Here is a 23,042-nt window from a genome sequence, read left to right as displayed (position 1 = left end):
AACTAGCTTTGTCCTAACATTCATTTGCTGACGCAGTAGCGAAGCAGTTAGCTCAAATTCATTTAGTCATCATGAGTCTCATGCATAAATTACATTTACCATTTGTGCATTCATATACTAGCCTAATCTTTAACATGTGCACTATCGCTAACACCAATAGAAGCAGTTGGTTCAAATGTGTTGGTTTAGTCATATCAAATTTATAGTGCATAAATTATCATGAATCATGAGCATTCCTATGAATGACAAACATTTCATCTTTTGCATTAATCATGAATTAAATTTTACTCGAATTATTTTTCATGCATGGTATTGTGGCAAATTCAAATCCAAAAGAAGTCATTTGTTCTATATGCATCATTAAAATCCCTCTTCTTATAAGAATAAAGTGTCAACGTGATATTTGTTTGTCAACAAAATGTTTGTCAGCATAGCCATTCTTAAAAGTAATTCGCATGCTCACGAGTTGTCCTTTAACTTGCATATAGTTTCTACTCCAAGAAGTTTAAAAGTACGTTGCATACTTTATCATTACATCGAGCTATAAAATTCATAATGACAACATTTCTTCAATATCACAAAGGGGCTTAATATTCCAAACTGAGTGGACATTCATCAATAATTCCTTATTCACAAACCAAGCATTTACATCACTTGCATCACTATAATCATAAAAATTATTAAAAACATCTTCCAAAAAAAATATTTTTATATCATAGTTAAATTGTGCATACATGTCGCATTCATCTAGCTTTGACATGCATATGCATAGTTATATCTTACATTCAAAGTCTAATCCATTATTTGAGTTAAAGCAAAATTAGATACATTGTCAATACCTTATCACTTTTCATTTGCTTATTACTTATCATTGCAAACATTGGGGCAATGCACATTTGCAAGTGCATGTATCTAATTTACACATGTCATTCACATGATATTCTGCACTTGCATGAAAACTAGGGTGTTAGATAATACTACTTTGTCAAGCCCATATTTGATGCATTTTGAAAATTTTCTATTAGGAAGATTTCTAAACCCTACAGTTAGGCAGCGACCTTCATAAGAATCCACATTGCCTCAATTGAGTTTCAACATTTAGGTTAAATACAACCCAATCCAAGATTGAGGTTGAAGCGTGCACCAAGTCCATGTTCATCAAGTCAAACCTAATTCAAGATTGAGGTTAAAGCCTTTCTAAGTAAGGTCATTGCATTTTGGCTAAATCGAATCCAGTCCTAAAATTGAGTTCGAAGTTTATCTTCTTTTGGTCAAATCGAACCCAGTCCTAGAACTGATGTCGAAGCTTGCGTTCATCCAGGTCCAATGTTTTTCGAGCCCTGCCCTAGAGCTGAGGTCGAATTCTATCTTCAATTTGGTTAAATCGAACCCAGACCTAGAATTGAGGTCGAAGCCTGCGTTCATCCAAGTCCAATGTTTTTCGAGCCCTGCTCTAGAGCATAGGTCGAAGTCTATCTTTGAACTTGTGTCAAATTTAACTAAAAACTGAGTCGACACTACTACATCCTCTATTCTAATCCTACAAGGTATTAGTCCAGGTAGAGGGCCAGGTAGAGGGCTTATGAGTGTGTGAAATGCATGATAAAATGTAAAATAAACTGTTCAAAAATGAAATTAAAGTACAAATAATATTTACAACAAAAATTAAAAATAAAAAATGGACCAACAAACTATAAAGAGATAATAAAAAAACCGTACATTGGCTTGACTCTCTTGAGATGGTCCTCAGTGGAGTCGCCAAGCTGTCGCAACGTGATCTCGATGTGGGGCGGCCGACGTCCTCTTTTAAGAGTCTGTTAAATAAAAGAATTTTGGAGTAGGCATAAAAAGTTCTCAACCACAATATTGGCTTTGGTAGGCTATTTTGAAGATATGAAAGGTATATATCCCATGTAATACTTTAGACAACTAAAAAAGTTAATTCAAAGTATTTCCTTCTTAAGTTAAACTGCCCCATAAACTTAATCATGAAAAGAACAAGAATATTGTTAGATATAGGCAAACAAATTGCTTTTGTGTGAGAATGAGAGTTCACAAACAAGAGAGCGTAAAGCTTATATTAGACCAATATGAAAATAGGGCTTAAGAAGGCTCTTTTCATATCTTTGAAGGTGGAGAAACAAATAGGTTAAGTAACACACAAAGGGTTAATCTCTTGAACAAAAAGAGATTAAATATTTTTGGACATTTATAGGCAAGAAATTATGATATGAATGAAATAAAATGATCAAAGTGTCATTTTTTGGATAATATTTTTAAGAATAGAAAATTACTTCTCAAGATTTTATCTCATATATCTCATTGTTTATCTGAGTTGGCTCTATATCTTTAGTAAAAAGATTCTACTGTAGTCTTCAATCATTTGTTTTGTCTTGATGCTGATTAGCTGTGGTTAGGGGTAAAATGTCACTCGAACCCATAGCTAACTGGTTCTCACTGAAATGCGTTGAGGCTGATCAGTAGTTGACTGGACATTTAGGGGTAAAACATTGTTTTGGTGCAAGCCGCGAGAGTGATACCAAATCGAGGCAAACTCTAAATACTATATATGATCTCAAAATAACAAGGGTCAAGGTCGGTCAATGAACGATGGGGGTAAGCTTCATCGTCGAGAGGGAAACAACCCGAATCACCAACTAGGCCCCCTAAATGACCACTCAGTGATAAAGAAGGTAGGGGTGCAGAGACAGTCAGGAGGTTTACTAAGAAGCACCCACCCTTGAAATAGTCCGTAATAGCTCATTGATTGAACGCTCTTGCGCCGAAGATGAAAAGATGAAGTTTTTGTTGGGTGTGTTGCCCTAAACTCGTAGTTTGTATTATGTAAAAACAAATGTATATTCAATAAAGTTTTATTCAATAAATTTGTTGATGAAAGATAGCATTGCATTGTCCAAATCCAATAAACTAAACATCCAAGGTTATTTTAATGTAATCGGGACAGTATATATACTGGGTATATATTTGATATACGGGGTATATCATGGATAATATCCCGCGAATAACCTAAAGGGTCTATAGTATATGGATAAGGCTGGGTACCTTATCCTGGCAACACTATGGATACGGCCCACTCTGTAACGGTTACAGACGACTCGATCCAGGTCGTTCGTGTGGAGACATGCGAGTGGGGGTATCCTGTACAATGAGTTTGTATAAGACCAGACCGCGAAATAGGCAATCTTTAGATGTAACACCGTTAACTAATAGATTGCTGTTTCTTAGGATGACCAGGCAACTCATTCTCAATCCTGAGTGAGTTATGGACTCCTGCCCGTGAGGGCTCGTCCTTTGATCTGTATGGGTGAGAGTGGCCCGAGTCGCTGACTCAACATTTCTACCATTTTGGGGACGAGACTGAGTGGGGAGCTGGGAACATAACTTCACAAGATGGAATTCACTCCTCCCCGACTTTAGGGGAATAGATGGAGTGTTCCCTTAAATGCTGACTCCGGGACTTGAACACGGGGCCCCACCCTCTCATTGGCCGAGAGGGACTTCCAGTTATTGGTTGGACCATAACCGGGTTGTTCATTAGAGGAGCAGTGGTGTTTAAGGAGTAAGATGTAACTTAGGGATAAAACGGTAATTTGACCCAACTTGAGTTACGAGCACTCGTGAAGGATTGACTTGTCATTAATGGTCGTATATCCATGGACACAAAAACGTTCGGCAGTAAGAAGAGTGCAACTGCGGATCTTTAGTGGAATGACCCGTAGTTAATGAATCTTGATTAACTCGGTAAATGAGTTTGACCGATTAATCTTGCGTCGTTGGAGCTTCTGATCTGTAGGTCTATTAGGTCCCTTGCTAGCTCATAACGGGAAAACGAGGATCAAGTTTTTTGAAGAATTTGAACTGTTCAAATTACTTAAGGGACTATATGTATATTGATACATTATAATATATAGTTAATTATAAATTAAAACTATATATTATGAGAGAAATTATTTGAATGAGATTCAAACAAAATTAATATGAATAAGATTCATATTAAAATTATAGGTTAAAAAATAATAATGTGCATAAGATGTACATTAGAACTATAGGTTATACGAGAGAAATGCTATAGAATATGATTCTATTCATATAATAAATAATTAAGGGTTAATTATTTATTTGATATATATATATGTTAATTATTAATTAAAACTATATATTATGAGAGAAATTATTTGAATGAGATTCAAATAAAATTAATATGAATAAGATTCATATTAAAATTATAGGTTAAAAAATAATAATGTGCATAAAATGTACATTAGAACTATATGTTATACGGGAGAAATGCTATAGAATATGATTCTATTCATATAATAAATAATTAAGGGTTAATTATTTATTTGATATATATATATATGTTAATTATTAATTAGATTAATAATTAATTAATATTTATTAATTAATAAGAGTAATTAATAAATTAATTATATATATGAATTATTATATATTATATATATTTATATATATTATTATTAATATTATTTACTGCCTTGCAAAATTGCAGGGGAGTGGGAGGTTTCGTGACGTGGGGAGTTACCCCACGTTACCCTTTCTTCTTCTTCAAGTGTTGGAGAATGGGAAGAGCAGGGGTTACAGAATACGAAAAAAAAAAACTCCCATCCGACTCTTTCAAAATTCTCTCAATCTCTCCCTCTCTTCGATCAAGGTGCTACCACAAGCACGATCCCGAGACCCAAGAAGATAGCGAGGAAGACGTAGTGGTGGTGTTCGTGGGAAACCGTAGAAGAAAAGTTCTTCAAAGGTATTTGGTTTCCCCTGTATTTTCCTTCTTTGAAATTCAATTTTGTATCTCGAAAATCAACAACGAAGATCCGCTTCGGCTTCGGGAATCACATCCCTTCAGTTTTGAATTCTTGACTTTGGTGATTGCTCCAGTTTGTGGGATCTTTTGTATGAAATAAAGTGGCAATTACAACTTTGTTATAGTTTGAGAATCTTTGCTCAAACGAGCTTTGCTACAATTTGATGATCCTTTTGCAATAAAATAGGGTGACAAACAAGACAACTTTAAACTTAATGAACATTTTGTGAGTTCAATGACGTTACCCCAGTAACTTAATGACTTTTTTTGCGAGCATGATAACTTTTCCGTAATAATTTGATGAATCTTTTTGCGAGTATGAGACTAATCTTTTGCAACTTTAGTTTGTCAAAAAAGAAATCTCAACATCTCAGAAAAGTAGTGATCAATTCACTTACATTTATTGATACAAAATAAGTCTTGTCATGACATTTTTCTTTTTTTTTTCCTTCTTTTTTCTTTTGCTTTTTTGCTTTTTTTTTTTTTTTGGCCAAACACATGCTTTTGAGACAAGATAAATAGGATGCAATTATATAAAGAATTGATCATTTGCAGACTGCTTCTTATAACTCTAGCATTCATTCACTGTCATATGCTTGAAGATATCCACATATGCTGGATGCTCCGCTTGTATCAAAATGAAGTTGTATCTTGAGCAAACTCATTGAAAGAGATAAGGATATTGAGATTACCCCTCGAGTTATTTAATTATCAAATTCTCAAAATTATTATAAAAAATTTAGGATTCATCTCTTTTTAGGGGAAGGGTAAAGAGAAAGAAAAAGAGGTCAAAATGATCAACATGAAAGAGGGATGAATGTAAACATTTTTTTGGACATAGAGAGTCTGGATAGCAAAGTATAAAAGTACAAGTATTGAATTATGCAAGTACAAGTATTCCATTATGGAGTAGTAAAGCTTATAAAGCCCAATATCATTTTATTACTTTCCAAATTCTCTAAGTAATACAAGGCGAAAACTTTTTAGTGCATGACCCCAAAATGATAAGGTTTAGAAAAATAATAAGTTTTGACCCAATATAATGGTTCATTCATGGGTTGGCAATATGATAACATGATTAATATGTAGAAGCCAACTAAATTGAAGTAGCTTGACCATTGGAATAAAAAGGTTTATAAAAAGATGAAAAATGGTTGAGAGACTTAAATTATTCACATCTTTGAAGACATTCATATTACTTCTACTTTTTTTTTGCTTCTTCTTTTCTGCTTTTTTTTTTGTTTTTTTTTGTTTTTTTTTTTTTATGTTTTTTTGCTCATTTTCTTCATACATGGATTTGCCCTATTTGCTATGAATTTTTGTTATAATCTTGATTAACAAAAATTATGAGAGTAAATGAGATGATCTGAGTGAAAATATTTTTTCATTTTATCTCTCTCTTACACGTGACTTCGTTAAAATATTGTTTAAGTCCACCTTTGTGATTTTAAGAAAATATAGGCTTTTTTCCAAAAAATTGTGAACTATGCCACAAAATGAACTAAAATAAGTTTCCCCTAGTATGCAAGTTTTTGACAAATATGCAAAAATCTCACATTAAAAAAAAAAAAAACTGAATCTGTTTAGAAAAATGTAGGAAAAATTATTTATATGATGCATGCAATTTGTTTGGGAAAGAAAAAAAAATACCCCAAATAATTAAGGTTATCAGTCAAAGCAATTCATGATAATGCAATGCAAATCTTATATGACATGGATGCATGATTTTAAGGTTGTATTTATTATTCTTAACATTTGCAAATATTGATGCATGACACGTGGACCCCTATTAATTTTCAAAGTTTTTGTATTGTTTGGAATGTTTCCACGTAAATGCCTTAATAGATAAGAAATTGATGACACAATGATATATGGTGATATATGGATGATAAAAAAAAGGATTTTATGCAAGACATTAATGCAACTATTGACTCTAAATTACTTTGTATTTTTAAGGTTTTTTATTATTTATTTAAAAAAATTCATGTGAATGCCCAAATGATATTATTAAATATAAATAATAATGAAAGCCAGTTTGATCAATGACTAGGTTTACTTGTTCTTTTGAAGAAATGTATCTTTTTATTATTATTTTTTTATGAATGTATGAGATGATAAAATATATGGAAAAAAAATGTAGGACATGAATACAATACAATTGTGAATCTAATTTTTTTTAGGAAATATATTTAATTCATTAACTTGAATGTTTACAAGATGCTACAAAAAAAATGATGATGTTGGTAGGAGAATTATGTAAATGATGAGTCATATGACATAGAACACTTATTCATGAAATTCATTTTTAGAAAAATATAAATAAGTAAATTTTTTAACCCTTCAATTACTTTTTTACATTTTTTAAAAGATTAAAAAATGGAACAGATTAAAATTGGGAATTTGCACAAAATTGATGATGACCTCAACCATGAATTTAGGATACATACTAAATTATGAACTTCGAATACACCATCAATAAAATAATCAACATGTTATATAATGATAATAACATGAAAATCAAACCTGGTATTTAAATCACACCAAGTGAAAAATGTGTATTCTAAAGTTCAAGCTTTAAACAATCATTGGTTGGCTCTAGGATATGTGTAACTGTGTACATTTTGGTTCTAACATTCCTGAAAGACCAAAATGCCTCCAAACAACTCGTTTACTAGTCTAAGACTATAATAACATGGGTTTACTTGAACGAAAATTTCATGCTCCTGCACTGGAGTCGAAACTCCTCAAAGGTTAATACTACTTTATCCTTAATTTAATCCTAAAAAGTAGGCACACAAAGTGACCTCATTTTACTCAAAATGAAAAAAATGAGTAAATAAACAATTAATTAAAAATGGTTTTGACATAAAGTTTTTCGTAAATACAGTAATCATTTTTTAAAGTTATTGTGGCCGATAATTCTAAATTCTAAGGGATAAGGTCATCAAATAAACCCAATTTTGAAAATAACAAAATAATTATTTTGAGCGAGAATTTTCCGTATGCCTACACGGGGGCCAGAATCCCTCGAAGGTCGACACTACTATATCTTCAATTCTAATCCTATAAAGTATAGTTCAGGACACAGAGCTGTAATTATATGTGATACATATGAATTGTCTAAACTAAATAAATAAATAAAATGATACAATGTTGATAATTCTAACCCTAAGTGAATAAGGTCCTCAAATAATCCAATGTTACAAAAATAACAACGGAATTAATTCGAGTGAAATAATAAAGTAATGAAATGATTAATAAACAAACATTGTTTTAAGGAAAAAAAAAAGATATGGTGTCGGCGATTAATCTAACCCCTAAATGGATGGATACGGTCCTCAAATAATCCCGATGTTATGAAAATAACAACGGAATTAATTTGAGTGAGGATTTTTCATTTGCCTACACGAGAGCCGGAACCCCTCGAAGGTCAACACTACTACATCCTCTATTCTAATCCTACAAAGTATTAGCCCGGGTAGAGGGCTTGTGAGTGTGTGAAATGCATGATAAAATTTAAAATAAAACGGTACAAAAATTAAATTAGAGTACAAATAATATTTACAACAAAAATAAAAAATGGACCAACAAATTATAAAAGGATAATAAAAGAATATCATACATTGGCTTGACCCTCTTAAGATGGTCTCAGCGGAGTCGCAAGCTGTCGCAACGTGTTCTCAAACTCTGTCCTAGAGCTGGGTCGTATCAAATCAAGCCATCATCTTCATCAAATAAAAATAAAATGCCACCGTCCAAATACTATATCTAGTCCTTTGTCCACCTTTTAATACTGCAAGGATGTACAAAAGGGGGCAAACTGTAGATACCATATTTCGTCCGGGTAATTTTAATCTTTATTTGATATTTATTGTTTATTATTTGTTATTTGTTATTATAAAATACAAAAAAAAATTATAAATATAACAAAAGTAAAAATAACTTGAATTAGGTTTTGTTATTTAAATTAACATATCTTCGGAACCACCTAAACCCATATTTCCCTCATTCCTCAATTCTCTCATTCTCTCTCCCCTACTCTCCAACTACGTAACAATTCTCACTTTGGTAACTTCTCCCTCGCTCTCACATTGTCCCTCCTCCCAACAATTTTTTCTCTCTCTCCAATCTCCTTCTTCACGTTCTTTTGTGTAACTGCTCATCTTCTCCCAACTATCTCATCTTTTCCTCTTTTTCACCCTCACATGTTACTATCTTTCTAAGTTAACTTTCAAACTCACCATTTTTTTCTTCCTCTCCCATCAATGCTCTCTCACATCCTATTTTGTTTCCCTTATAAATGAGCTTCATATCAATGGTGAATGGGGGGAGGTCGCTAACAATTTGGTGAGAATATCAAATTCTCTTAGGGTTTCTCCCAAAATCTCTCTCATCACCCCTTCATAATCTCTATTTTCTTTCTCTTGTACAGGAGGCTTCCTCAAAATTCTCTCCCAATCTTCCGATCTCCAAAGAAAAACACATAGGGAATAAAGAGGGGAGGAAGGAGCACACACAACAGAGAGATAAAATCTTGAGATTCACTATATATTTTCATCTCTCCAGTTTTTTTTAACTAAATGCTCTTATTATCTCCTCTTATTTTCACTCCACCAACTCATTTGCAGTTGAACTCAACATTTGTTATAAGATTTGAAATTTCTTTCTTTTTTTTACTCTACTGTAAATTGTGGAAATGCTTGCCATTATTTCAAAATGTTAAATAAGAAGATTAAATTTCATTTCAAATTATTGTTTAGGAGATGATTGTGTGTATTTAATTTTTGTTATGCATTGTAACTTCTTCTCTGTAATATTGGTATCATTTATTATTGATTTTGATCTTGATTTGATTTAGTTTATTTTTACAGTTTGAATTTTAGAGATTGGTTCCTAGTGTTTGAATTTTGAATACATGACATCTTCTCATTTTGTAGATATTATTAGTTTGAATTTGATTTCTTTCTAATTTTCAAAATTGCAAGTGACAGTGAGAAAGTAACTTTTTGATATGTAAATGTATTTTCTTTTTATTCCATAATTAGCTTTCTAAATTTGAAAATAAATTGGTTAAAATAAATATTTAATTTTGGGGGTTGAGTAGTGTTTTGTTTTATGGTTTTTTAAATACATGAAATTCTTCACCAAAATTAATTTTATAAAAATCTAAAAAAGCCAATGAAAACTCAAATTTGAGAATTCGTAGTGTTCTGTTTGTGGATTTTTTTAAAAATTCATAAATACATGAAAATTCTCGTAAAATTATCAATTTCCCTAATTTTGGAAAAAGTAATGTTCTCTTTAAAGATTTTATAAATTCCATAAATACATGAAATTTTCGTTTTAAAATAAATTTTAATAATTAAAAACAATTTATCATAAAACCATTTAAACAAATTTCAAAAGTCACTCATGTTTCTAAAAAACAAAACGGAGATTGAGTAGTGTTCTTTTTTTTAATTTATTAAATTTTTGGAATGCATGAAATTTCTCCTAAAAAAACAAATTTTCATATTTTGAATGACATTTATGTCATCCATAATTATTAACCCATGTTTTATTTCTAAAATATGGATTAATAAACATGAGACATTTAAAAATAAAATTAATAAACTACATGGGACATTTAAAAATAAAATAAATTTTTTTTGTGGATCTTCAATAATTTAATAAATTGGATAATAAAAAATAAAATACTGGCAACCGTTTTTTCGGGTGTTGTAGGGTGCTAACACATCCTCGACACACAAGTGACTCCCGAACTCGATCTAATTTATGCAGACCAATTTACTTTTTCTTCTAATTGGGTGACCAATCACACTCTCAACATGATTGGTGGCGACACCATAATTCTTTTATTTAGGGGACTCTTAAAAGAGGACGTCGGCCGCTCCGCTTCGCGATCACGTTGCGACAACAATTATTAAAATAAATAGCTCACAATTTGATTGAATAAATTAATTTACCAATTCATCTTTCTTTTTAGTTTTTTTAGTTTTTTTTAAATTAAAGTGCTTAATACTTCTACTCAATTTTATAATAGGAAAATTACATAAATATCAAAGTAAAAATTGTTTTTAAATTAGAAATCAAGTCATTTTAAAATGGTACAAAGAAACACAATTTGATTTGAAATCAAACTAAATATTATCTAGATTCTTTTACTTAATATTATATTATATAATGACATCTGAGAGTATCGTATAATATATTTTATCTTTTAAAAAATTATTGTTTTATTAGAAAATAATATTCTAAATTAAAATATTAGATTTATCTAAACTTTTTACTATAAATATAATTAATTAATTTAAATAAAAAGTTATGAATTACAAAAATGGATATATTTTAAAATAAAAAATTATAGATTAAAAAACGGATATTTTGATTGTAAAGTGAAGAAATATTTCTTCTATTATCTATTTTAAATAAATATTGTTTGGGGATTAAGTACCCTGGACACGTGGAGGACCCCTATTGGTGCTCCAAGATGGCCCATGAGTCATGCTTAGCTCGGATAGCCGAGATGGCTGCCACCAACGCCGGCGAGAGCTAAGTATGAGGGCCGAGGTGAACCTGGCTCAGGTCCGACCTGCCCAGAGGCTCGGTAGGGGCCGACGTGAGCAACTGTCTGCGGCGTGATTACCGGACGTAACCGTTGGTCCCGAGATCACCGGGCGTAACCGACGGTCCCGGGATTACCGGGTGTAACCGTCGCGAGATTGGCGGGACTACCACCCATAAGTAGAGGACCTCACTCCACGATCAGGTACGATGATTTCTGGCTTGGAACTGAACTTGGAATCCGACCTATACTGACTTGATCGTCGGAGTGCTCACCTTTTTGTGCAGGTCCGCCCAAAGGTTCAGGTCGATACGGAGGCCGAGTTCGAGCTACAATTAGGAACACACTGTTGTGCACATCCTTGCATAAACATTTGGCGCCGTCTATGGGAAAGAAGAAAATCTAAGTCATCCCAATTCCTTTAAACCAACACGCGAGCGAGCATGGTTCAACCAGCGAACTCGACCAATACGACAGACCGAAGGACTCTGGCTGCCAGCGATGCCCACCAGAGGGAGGTCGGAGCAGCAGCGGTAGAGGGGCAAGGTCACGATGGCCTAGTAACGGAACCCCTCCGCAGGTCAGCACAGATCACCGCACTTGCCCTACCGCCTGCGCACCCGAGGACGTCCAAGGCCACCCGTGGCGAGGTGGGACCTCTAAGAAGGGCGCCCGGGGTCCACCCACGGATCCCACAAGCGAGAACCTTGATGCGCTCAAGAGAGAGATGAAGGCAATGCGCACACAAATGCGCTCCATGGAGGAAATGTATAACGAAATGATGCTGGCTGCAGGCGCAGGGTCCCGATCTGAGAATCGAGTGACGCGCGTAGACGTACGCGAGCAAAGGGGTTCCCACCTCGACCCGGCCGAGGAGGAACGTCCCGAAGACAACGAGAGCGAGGGGTATACTCGCCAGAGGGGAGACCTCCGTGAGCATCTCAACAGAAAGAGAGGCTCGTCTCTCAGAAAAGGGCAGTCACCATCCCGCTCACACAGGAGTTCCAACCAGCAGGCTGAATCCTCTCACAATCCCGCAGGGATAATCACAAGGGAGGAGTTCGACCAGCTGAGGGGGGAGCTCGATGCTCAGGTGGAGGCCTTAAAGGCCAAATGTGAGCAGAAAGACGATTCACTGAGCGACGGCGACTTGGGAGAATCGCCTTTCACCTCGGACGTGTTGGAAGCACCAATCCCTCCGAAGTTCAAAGCTCCTACCGTGAAGCCTTATGACGGGACGAAGGACCCCAAGGACTATGTTGAGGTCTTTGAAGGCCTCATGGACTTCCAAGCGGCATCAGACGCAATCAAATGCCGCGCCTTTCAGATTGCGCTTACTGGCAGCGCGCGATTGTGGTACCGGAGACTGCCAGCCAGGTCGATCTCGACCTACTCTCAGCTGAGAAGGGAGTTCCTTGCCCAGTTCTCTTCTCGGCACTACGACAAAAAGACAGCGACCCATCTCGCCACCATCAGGCAGAAGGAGGGTGAGACGCTGCGGGAATATGTCACCAGATTCTAGGAGGAACAGTTGAAGGTTGCACACTGCTCCGATGACTCGGCCATGTGCTATTTCCTCACCGGTCTAGCCGACGAAGCCCTCACGGTGAAACTTGGAGAGGAGGCCCCGGCCACCTTCGCCGAGGTACTCCAGAAGGCAAAGAAAGTCATCGACGGACAGGAGCTCCTCCGAACCAAAACCGGCCGACCTGAACGAAAGATCGGCCGGGGCAGAAGTGGGAAAGATGAAAGGGCAGATCCCAAGTCCAAGGACAAGGGATCCTTCTCCAGTGGCCGACCTGAGTATCGAAGGGTGGAGAACGGACCTACCAGGAGCCGACCTTACGAGCGCTTCACCCCAACCACGATTCCAATTTCCGAGATCCTAACGAACATCGAGGATTCTGGAATGGAAAAACTACTCAAGCGTCCGGAGAAACTTCGGGGAGCCCCGGAAAGGCGCAACAAGGACAAGTATTGTCGCTTCCATCGGGAGCACGGCCACAATACGTCAGACTGCTGGGAATTGAAGCGCCAAATTGAGGATCTAATTCAAGACGGCTACTTCAAGAAGTTCGTGGGAAAGCTCAGGACCAGCTCAGCAGAGAAAAAGGAAGAGCGAAAGCGTTCGAGGACGCCACCCAGGCGCACCGACCGACCTGCGGTCATCAATACCATTTTTGGAGGGCCAAGCAGAGGTCAATCCGGACATAAGAGAAAGGAGTTAGCCCGTGCAGCCAGGCGCGAGGTGTGCATCATCAGGGAGCAGGGGCCGACCTGCCCAATCACCTTCGACGGTGCAGATTTGGAGGAGGTCCACCTGCCCCACAATGATGCCCTTGTGATTGCTCCCTTGATCGATCATGTGGTGGTCAGGAGGGTGCTGGTAGACGGGGGCGCATTCGCTAACATCCTGTCCTTACCGACCTACCTCGCCTTGGGCTGGACAAGGTCGCAATTGAAGAGAAGCCCGACGCCGCTGGTTGGGTTCTCTGGAGAATCGGTCATCCCAGAGGGATGCATCGACTTGCCGGTCACGCTGGGGCAGGACCAAACTCAGGTCACTCAAATGGCCGAGTTCGTGGTAGTTGACGGCAGATCGGCCTATAACGCCATCTTTGGGAGACCCATCATCCACTCATTTCGGGCCATTCCCTCAACACTTCATCAAGTTTTGAAGTACTCCACCCCCAATGGCGTGGGCACGGTCCGAGGAGAACAGACCGCTTCGAGGGAGTGCTATGCCGCCGCACTCAAAGGCTCGTCGGTCTGCACCCTCGAAACTCTCAGGGATGGGACGCTCGAGTTCGAGGCCGACCTGCCGAGGAAGGAATTTGCCGCACCCACTGAGGAGCTCGAGCTTGTTCCTCTGCTTAGTCCCGAGAAGCAGGTAAGCATAGGAACCAAGCTGGGGGCCACCGACAGAGAGGAGCTAATCCACTTCCTCAGATCCAACTCGGACGTCTTTGCGTGGTCCCATGAGAACATGCCTGGCATAGACCCGCGGATTATGACGCATCGCCTTAGCATAGATCCATCATTCCGACCTGTAAAACAAAAAAGAAGACCTATGAACAAGGAGAGGAGTGATGTAATTGTTGAGGAAGTTGGCAAACTTTTGAAAGCTGAATGAATACATAAGAGAAATTTCATATCCCGAGTGGCTCTCCAATGTTGTATTAGTTAAAAAATCTAACGGCAAGTGGAGAATGTGCGTAGATTTTACGAATTTAAATAAGGCATGCCCGAAAGATTGCTTCCCACTGCCGAGGATTGATCAGCTCGTGGACGCCACAGCCGGGCACGAACTGCTCACCTTCATGGATGCCTACTCTGGGTACAACCAAATCAAGATGCATGTCCCAGATGAAGGTCATACCGCTTTCATAACAGACCAAGGGCTGTACTGCTACAAGGTCATGCCCTTCGGGTTAAAGAACGCAAGAGCGACCTACCAGAGAATGGTGAACAAAATGTTCGCCAAGCAGATCGGCCGGAATATGGAAGTGTACGTGGACGACATGCTTGTCAAGAGCAAGCAGTCTAAGTCGCATCTCTCCGACCTGACCGAAGCCTTCGAGGTCTTGAGGGCATATCAAATGAAGCTCAACCCTGCTAAATGTGCCTTTGGGGTCACCTCGGGAAAATTCCTTGGCTTCATGGTAAACAACCGGGGAATCGAGGCCAACCCCGAAAAGATTAAAGCCGTGATCGAGATGGAGGCACCGAAAACGCTGAAGCAGCTTCAGTGCCTCAATGGCAGGATTGCGGCCCTGAACCGGTTTATTTCAAGGTCGACAGACAAGTGCCTCCCTTTCTTCAAGGTCTTACGAAAGAAGGGGCCGTTTGAATGGACTGCAGAGTGCGAGCAAGCGTTCAGCAATTGAAGAGCTACCTCTGTTCGGCACCCTTCCTTGCCAAGCCCATACCGGGGGACAAGCTCCAATTGTACCTAGCAGTGTCTGACAGTGCCGTCAGCTCGGCCCTAATCAGGCAAGAGGAAGCGCGGCAAAACCCGGTCTACTACACAAGCAAGGCCATGACCGAAGCCGAGACTAGATACCCTCAGATGGAGAAGTTGGCTCTCGCTTTGGTCACCTCGGCCCGACGACTTAGACCATACTTCCAAGCCCATACGGTGGTGGTGCTCACTAACTTGCCCCTAAAAAGCATCTTCCATAAGCCAGAAGCTTCTGGTCGCCTAATGAAGTGGGCAATGGAGCTAAGCGAGTACGACATCCAGTTCGAACCCAGAACTGCGTTGAAAGGACAAGCAGTGGCAGATTTCATAGCCGAGCTCACACCACCTTCCAATCTGAGTGAGTCCGACCTACCGTGGACAGTCTATGTCGACAGATCCTCCAATAAGAAGGGGTGCGGAGCCGGGGTCCTCTTGCTCGGACCAGGAGGCGAGCGATTTGAGTATGCCTTGCGGTTCAGCTTCCGGACTTCTAACAACGAGGCAGAGTATGAAGCATTTATTGCCGGCCTGCGAATCGCTCGAGCATTGGGGGCCTCTCGTGTTAAGGTCTTCAGTGACTCCCAGCTGGTAGTGAGCCAGATCAAGAACGAATACCAAGCCAAAGACACCCGAATGGAGAAGTATTTAGGCAAGGTCAGATCATACCTCGCCCAGTTTCGAACTTACAAGGTGAACCGGATTCCGCGAGCAGAAAATTCTAATGCTGACGCCTTGGCCAAGTTAGCATCGGCGTACGAGACCGACCTCGCCAGGTCGGTCCCCATCGAGATCCTAGATAATCCTTCGATCTCGGAGCCAGATCTGATGGAGATCAGCGCTCCAGAATCCTCATGGATGGACCCGATCGCGGACTTCATTAAGGGCAACTCACCACAAGACCCCAAGGAGCGCAGAAAGTTGGCAAGGCGGGCAGCTCGGTTCGTGGTTCGAGATGGGGCATTGTACCGACGTGGCTTTTCCCTGCCTCTATTGAGATGCCTAACCCCTGAAGAGGGCCTGTACGTCCTCAGAGAGATCCACGAAGGGGTGTGCGGCAATCATTCGGGCGCCCGGTCGCTGTCAGCCAAGGTGATCCGACAAGGATATTACTGGCCGACCCTCAGCCAGGACGCCAAGAAGTTCGTTAGAACTTGCGACAATTGCCAACGCTACGGAACCATAATCCACCAACCTCCCGAGCTGCTCACCCCCATCTCGGCCCCGTGGCCATTCGCGTAGTGGGGGGTAGATATCATTGGTCCTTTCCCCTTGGGCAAGGGCCAGACCAAGTTCGCTGTGGTTGCGGTGGATTACTTCACCAAGTGGGCCGAGGCCGAGGCGCTCTCCCACATAACGGAGTCCAGGGTCACATCCTTCGTATGGACGAATATCATATGTCGCTTTGGTATACCGCAGGCCATAGTGACAGATAATGAGAAGCAGTTTGACAACGCCAAGTTCAAAGACATTTGCAGCAAACTTGGCATAAGTCATCTCAGCTCGTCCCCCGCACATCCGCAAGCCAATGGGCAGGTGGAGGCGGTCAACAAGATCATCAAGCGAGGTATCAAACTTAGACTAGACTCCAAGAAAGGCAGGTGGGCCGAGGAGCTACCAGAGGTTCTATGGTCGTACCGGACCACCCAAAGGGAATCGACGGGTGAGACCCCGTTCTCCCTGGCCTTCGGCTCCAAAGCTGTAGTCCCGGTTGAGATCGGCATGCCATCTGACAGAGTCGAGCGTTACGAGCCTACGGCAAACGCGGAAGAGCTGCTCCTCAACCTCGACTTGTTGGAAGAAAGAAGAGCAATGGCCCAGCTACGCCTGGCGGAATATCAGGGCAGAATGGCCAGACATTACAACGCCCGCGTTCGACCTCGGACCTTTCAGGTCGGACATCTGGTCTTAAGGAGGATCCAAACCCATGTGGGTGCCCTTGATCCGACCTGGGAGGGCCCGTTTGAGGTCAAGGGCATAATCCGACCTGGGACGTACGTATTGGCCGATCTGAAAGGAGACGTCCTCCTGATTACGCTTGTTTACATGCGTAAAAAGAAGGTTTTAGATGCTGTTTTTACAATGTTTCAGCTTTGTTTCAGATTTTTCTCAATCGTTTGAGTTCCAATTCATGCAAAATTCATATATTATGGTTTGTGGTTGGCTTATATTGTATTTATGACATTTTAGGACCATTTGGGAGTGCAAATTAATCAAAAGAAGCAAAAAGACGGAGAAACTTACATGGGAGGCGCCAGGCGCCTGGGAAGCCTGCAGAAAAACAGGTTTTCTTCCAACTTTGCCCTTAATGAAACGCGTCTTCCAATGCGTTTTGGTGGTTCCAACCGATGCATACGTGTAGAAGAAGTGTTCCACTATCAGTTTGAGCACGATTTGGTCAGTCAAAAGAGTTGGAAATGGGTGATTCACCATCGTTTTAGGACCTACCTAACCAATTCTGCACAGCTATAAATTCCAGCAACTTCTCCACCAAATTCATCAAGCCTTGCTTCCTTCTCTTGATCATTTTTAGTGTTTCTTTGTTGCTTTCTAAGTACGTTTGAGTTGCTTTCATTAGTTGCTTTTGGTTTTTAAATCCCGAGCACTTTACATTCTTTTATTGAGCTTTGTTTTGTTTCCATTTGTACTTAGTTATTTTCTACTTATTCAAATATATAAAAATCTAGCACTTTGCTTATCTTCCCTTTGCCTTTACTTTATTTTTAGTTAAGAGAGTTGTGTTTTCGGAGGAAAGAGCACGTGACACTCTCCCTTGCTTGAAAGAGAAGGGCGAAGCTCTCAATCCCGATAAAAACTCTCTGTTAGTTAACTTTTGTTTTTCACACATGCATTCCACATTCAACCGTTTTATTTGCTGTATTTTCTTCAATATGTCTTTCTAAATTCCCGTCTCTAGCCCGGTTATGGATAGTTAGCCTTTTATGTCTAAAAAGGGTTGCTAAGAAGTAGTGTTTTTGCTTTCCATTCATTGCTCAACATGTTTTCCCAAAAAGTTAGGATTTAGAGAAGGCCACTGTAAGTCTTAACAAGTCAATACTGAAAAGGTTGCTTATTTGCATTGTTGAGTGGTTAAACCGAGGAGAGGAGCGCCTTAGACATAAGGGTTCCGCTTAAGTAGCCTAGACATAGGACCTTAACCCGAGGTTGCGACTATTTCCATCCTAAAACTAAGATATATCTCATAATAGACATATTAGGGAATGTCTTAGGACTTTGAACTTGCTTAGACATAAGTAAAGTGAGAAGCGTAGTCGTTAGTTTCTAAAGTAAAATGCATATTATCCTTAGCATGTCCTTGATTCTTTGTTGGCTAACTTGAAGTAAATCGGGCTAGGTTTTATCATTCTAAGTCCAAATCCCAAATCCAAAACCATTAATTGTGACCACTTCCCATTTTACAAGAATCACTCATTTCAACATTCACTATTCTTTAAAACTTCAGAGTTTGGAAATTATTTAGAAGTCCTTGAGGATCGATACTTGGATACTCCATCCATTTTATATTACTCTGACAGGTGTGCGCTTGCATCTATATAATTGTTACCACGCTTAGTGCGTGCGTTCAACATAAACGCCCAGTCAAGTTTTTGGCGCCGTTGCCGGGGACTTTAGTTTTAAAATTATTTTCAAATTCTTTTAGTTTTTATTTTTGTGAATTGTTGTTGGGTGTAAGTTCCATCCACCGTTTTTGTTCTATATTTTTGGTCGTTTATCTCACAAGGGTAAGTTAAAGTGCATGAGCACAAGATCTTTTCTTCTACCCCTTGACCCTGAGATTGAGCGGACCCTTCGAAAAACTCGAAAGGAGCAAAGACTTCGAAAACAACTAGAAAAGCAAAAAGAGAGACAAGGTGAAATCAGTCCTGAAAGTGAGGTAGAGAGTACGAGCACATCAATGGCAGATATTCCACCTCGTGATCCGGTTGATCCACCTGCTGTTAACGGTAATATGAGGGATCATGCAAGAAATGATGAATTCAACCATATCCAGATGGCGGACAACAGAGACGTGGCAATGCGAGAATATGCCGCCACGGCTTTTCAGAACTTTGATTCAGGGATAGTCAACCCTATTCCAGCCCACGCAAACTTTGAGCTTAAACCAATGATGTTCCAAATGTTGCAGACAATTGGACATTTTGGAGGGCAGGAACATGAGGATCCACATGATCATCTGAAATCATTCATTCAAATTGCAAATGCATTTCGATTACCTGGTATAACAGACGATGCTCTGAGACTAACACTTTTTCCATTTTCTTTGAAGGACCAAGCTAGAGCATGGCTCAATGCATTTCCACCAGGATCCATCACCACATGGGGGTCGTTAGTGGAGAAGTTCTTAACAAAATTCTTCCCACCTACTCGCCACGCTGATATCAGAGAGGAGATCATCTCCTTTAGACAGTATGATCGTGAACCTGTTCACGAGGCGTGGGAGAGATTTAAAGAACTAATCAGGAAATGTCCGAACCATGGCTTGCCGGCATGCATCCAGATAGAACATTTCTTTAGAGACTTAGATCATCCTACTAAGATGATGCTAAACAATGCTGCCAACGGAGCCTTTACAAAGAAGACATTCAACGAGATAGTTGACATCCTAAATGACTTAGCTTCACATAACGAACTATGGTGTTCGCAAAGATCTAGGGCAGCACCAAAGAAGCAAGATCCAGCTGGAGTTTCGGCTCTGGACATTGCGACCTCGATGCAAAAAGAGATGGTTACAATGAACCAGAGGCTGAAAGAGATGGCATTGGGAATAAAAAATCCATTAGCCACGCCGATACAACCTGTGCAGTCGGATTATTGCACTCCTGCCCCTGTTTGCCAAGTCAACGATCTCATTTGTTCATTTTGCAGTGAAAACCATATTTATGATAATTGTCCACGTAACCCTGCTTCTGTTTTTTATGTAGGACATGGGAACAATAGGAACTTTAACCCATATTCGAACACCTACAACCCAGGTTGGAGGCACCACCCTAATTTCTCATGGGGAGGACAAGGAGGTTCGAGCGGTTTTAATCAAGGGCAGAGCCAACAGAACAAGCAGCCCTATGTTCCACCTACACAGCAATACATCCCACCACCGCAACAGCAGTACAATCAGAGAACACAGACTCCACCAGTTCAAAATAACAACTCAAATCTTGAGAATATGATGAAGGAGTACATGGCCCGAACCGACGCAGTGATACAATCCCAAGCGGCATCAATGAGGAATTTCGAGACCCAATTGGGACAGCTCGCCAATGAATTGAAGAATAGACCACAAGGTTCTTTTCCAGGCCATACTGAATTACCAAAACGAGAAGGGAAAGAACAGTGCAAAGCTGTCACCCTCAGGAGTGGACTGGCATATGATGGACCAACAATGCCAACAACAGATGTACAGATTCCGTCCACTGAACCAATTGTAAAGATACCAGAAAATCCAACAACACCAGAAAAAGAAAATATTAGAAAAGGTAATGAGGACACCCCGAGTGTTCCTCCACAGGTACAACCTTCTTTTACCCCTACTCCCCCGTTTCCACAAAGATTAGTTAAGAAAAATAATGATTCCCAATCCTTTGAAGCCTAAGGGTACGAGGTGCGATGTCAGAACCGCTGGCGAACTTAAAATTCAAACCTTCAAGGCAAAGGGGACGATGTGAAAAGTTCAAAGTGGTCAAGCCTCCGAACTTGAGGGTACGAGGAGCGATGTGAAGAATAGCTACGGACTTGGGATTTTAGCCTTTTAACGTTTTTAAGTTAAGAGTGCGATGTTAAAAAATCCAGAGTTGGTGCAATACATTGAATGCTAGACAGAGATTCAAATTCAAACTTTCAAATTATGTTAATTAAAGGCGCGACTTCAAAAGTAGGAGGTGCGAGGTGACGTTAGCTGCAGTTCAAAGGAGCAGCAAAGAAAAACGGTTGCCAACAACAAAGTGGAAGCCAATGGGAGTCTCTTTATTAAATGAAGAGCAGAGCCAAGGCTTATAGACCTTGCAGCTCTGCCCTGACACTTACAAAAAAAAAAAGAGGAAGAAGAAAAGGGGGGTCGCCTAAGAGCTTGCTGGGGGAGCGCCCTCCTGAGGAGAGCCGACCTGGTCCTCTTCGGGATCGGAGTAGTCAGAGTCCAGATCCCTGACATACTGATCCACTAATGCTTGGGGGCCAGGGGTGCTGCCAGGACCAGACGCCCACTTCTCGGCATACCTCCTTTTCAGACCACTGAGATCGATCTGAAGGTCGGGCATGTCGGAAGCAATGCCCTTCATGAGGAACTTGAAGCCCGCGTCGGAGAAATCTTTGGCAAATCCATCGAAGTCAGGCTGTTGCCTAAACGCTTCCTCCAGTAGGACTCCATTGTTGAGGCGCTCCTTCGCCGTCCCCAGCTCGGCAGTCGCATGCTCCAGCTCCTTATCTTTCGCTTCGAGCGCCTGGAGCATGTCGTCCTTTTCCTTCAAGAGCTGGAACTTCTCCCTCTCCAGGTCCATGGTAATAGCGTGGGCAGCTCGGAGTTGGGCCTTGCACCTGTCCTCCTCCTTCTTCAGCAGCTCGGCCTGAGACTCCACCTCGGCCTTCAAAGTCTCCACCTCAGATTGAGCCTTCAGCAGCTCATCCTTCATGGTGGAAGAAGCAGCTTCCAAGGCAGCGGAGAACTCCTCTTTCTCCCTCGCTGCCAGAACTTCCCTCCCATCCAGCTCGGCCTTGACAGCCAGAGCCGACTGAATGGAAGCAACGAACGCCTTCGAAATGGTACAAGGGAAAAGTTAGATCGAACTACCTGTTGGGCGAAATCAAGCAAAAATGGGGCACTAGTCTGACCTCGGCGGCGTAGTCGATGTTCCTCTGCAGAACGGACCCAGGGGCGCTCACAAATTTGGACGCCCTCCTCAGGCAGCGGTCCAAACTTGCAGCTGAGATGCGGGTCACCTGCTCCCTCACCCCAAAACTTGACGGCACAATTCTGAACCGTGCCGTCACGTAGGACGTCCCGCCCATCCTGGCCGCAGGATCGTCCACCCGATCAGCAAAGCCTGCAGGCAAGACCCTGCTAGCTCCGACCTCCGAGGAGGAGATCGCCTTCTTCTTCTTCCTGCGCTTCGGAGGAGCTTCCTCCCTCGCCTCCTCGCCCAAAGGCGGGGCGTCCGCCGCCTCGGTCTGGGCGTCCACCGCCTCGGTCTGATCCCTGGGGTGCTTCTCCCTCGAGGGACCCCTAGAAGACTCCAGCTCGATCACCGGGGCTGGATCTTCTGAGGCAGGCCCTACCACGGCAGGGGTGGCAGGTTCCGAACTCTGGGCAGCCTCAAGAGCATGGGCTCGGCCCTTAGACTTGCGCTTCACGCCGCTTGCGAATCCGCAAACCATGGCTGCAAAATAAAAACAAGGGTCAGCACAAGGTTAGAGGAAAAAGGGGGGAGGCAAGCTCGGCATACCAAGTTCAGAGTTCGGTCTTGAGGATTCAATGGGACGAACTGCAGGGTTGTAATCTAGTAGCCCGGACTCAAGCAGCAGTTCGTCGGTCACAAGGGTTCCGACCTTCCTACCCCTCGGAAAGCGCTCCTTGTAGTATTTCAGCGTATCGAAGGAGGCTTGCGTAAGCTCGGAAACTGGTCGGATTGAAACTGCACGAGGACAAGATCCGAGTTAGACCT

At 40.9% G+C, this 23,042-nt stretch overlaps 1 non-coding gene across 1 annotated transcript; it reads right to left on the bottom strand.

The window, feature by feature from the left end:
• Window positions 1–19,765: 19,765 nt before the first annotated feature.
• Window positions 19,766–19,872, bottom strand: LOC148208973 (small nucleolar RNA R71). The gene has a single exon (XR_015787535.1). It is a non-coding gene; the product is annotated as a small nucleolar RNA R71 (small nucleolar RNA).
• Window positions 19,873–23,042: the final 3,170 nt, after the last annotated feature.

This window comes from Momordica charantia (assembly GCF_013281855.1).
Source record: "Momordica charantia cultivar OHB3-1 chromosome 9 unlocalized genomic scaffold, Mcharantia_2.0 BLBB01000009.1, whole genome shotgun sequence".
Lineage (NCBI taxonomy): Eukaryota > Viridiplantae > Streptophyta > Magnoliopsida > Cucurbitales > Cucurbitaceae > Momordica > Momordica charantia.
Note: the sequence above shows the minus strand (reverse complement) of the source record. Positions and strands in the feature narration are given on the sequence as shown.